The sequence below is a fragment of the Pezoporus wallicus genome, unplaced genomic scaffold (genome assembly GCF_028554395.1).
Source record: "Pezoporus wallicus isolate ANWC-B61680 ecotype Strahan unplaced genomic scaffold, APGP_CSIRO_Pwel_v1 contig_8837, whole genome shotgun sequence".
Lineage (NCBI taxonomy): Eukaryota > Metazoa > Chordata > Aves > Psittaciformes > Psittacidae > Pezoporus > Pezoporus wallicus.
This window is the reverse complement of record NW_026636730.1, coordinates 1,923,225-1,924,074: the sequence shown is the minus strand read 5'-3', so window position 1 is coordinate 1,924,074 and position 850 is coordinate 1,923,225.

Genomic DNA, 850 nt, shown 5'->3' with positions numbered 1-850 from the left:
AACACCTATAGCAGTTGAAATACATCCTCAACGCTGCTCCTTACCAGCACTCCACAGCACAAGTGAACCGGGGCAACTGCACATCCTTGGCCAGAATCCCAATTGGTAGAAACTAGCATAATTTCCTGGCACTGGCAACAGTTCTGATTCAGAGCAGCCAAAGGGCTGACCCAAGAGACAAAGAAAACCCACAAAACTGGTAGTTTTTCCCCTAGAAGAGACGCATGCTTATATTGCCTCTGCCAGTTCATGACTAAGAAATACATCTGTGTCAATACTGAGAATAGAGAGTGGTTGCTTTTCCCCCACCCTGTTGTAACTCCAGTGCCTGAATGAACATATCAGGAAACAGAAGACAGGTCCTGCCACTCACCATGGCACAATTCTCTGCATCCTTTGACTTTGCTTCGCCTCAATCACTATTTATCACAGCAGTTGTGTCTTACCAGAGAGTATTAGGTCCTGCTAATATACAAAGGCTACATCTGCAAACAGTGTTAGGAGCTTTTTCAGGCATAGAAACACCACTATCTATACCATTATGCTCATACAGTGGTCTCAGGCGCAGTTTTAGGCCAGGTCAAATGATGCTTTTGTGAACAACATCTGAACAGGAGCCAGCCTGAGCAAGGGACCGTCCCCAATATGCAGCTGGGATGCAGCCACCCTGTTACAAAGGATGCGAGAGCCCAATAGCGCAGACACAGATTTCACCACCGGAAAACAATGCCATGCGTATCTACTTTTCTCCTATAAACATAGCTCAAAAGGTTTATTATCTTCGGGAAAGGAAGAGAAAGCAAAGAGTATTTCAACGTTCAAAGAATGTAGTGGGGGGGAAAAAGAATAC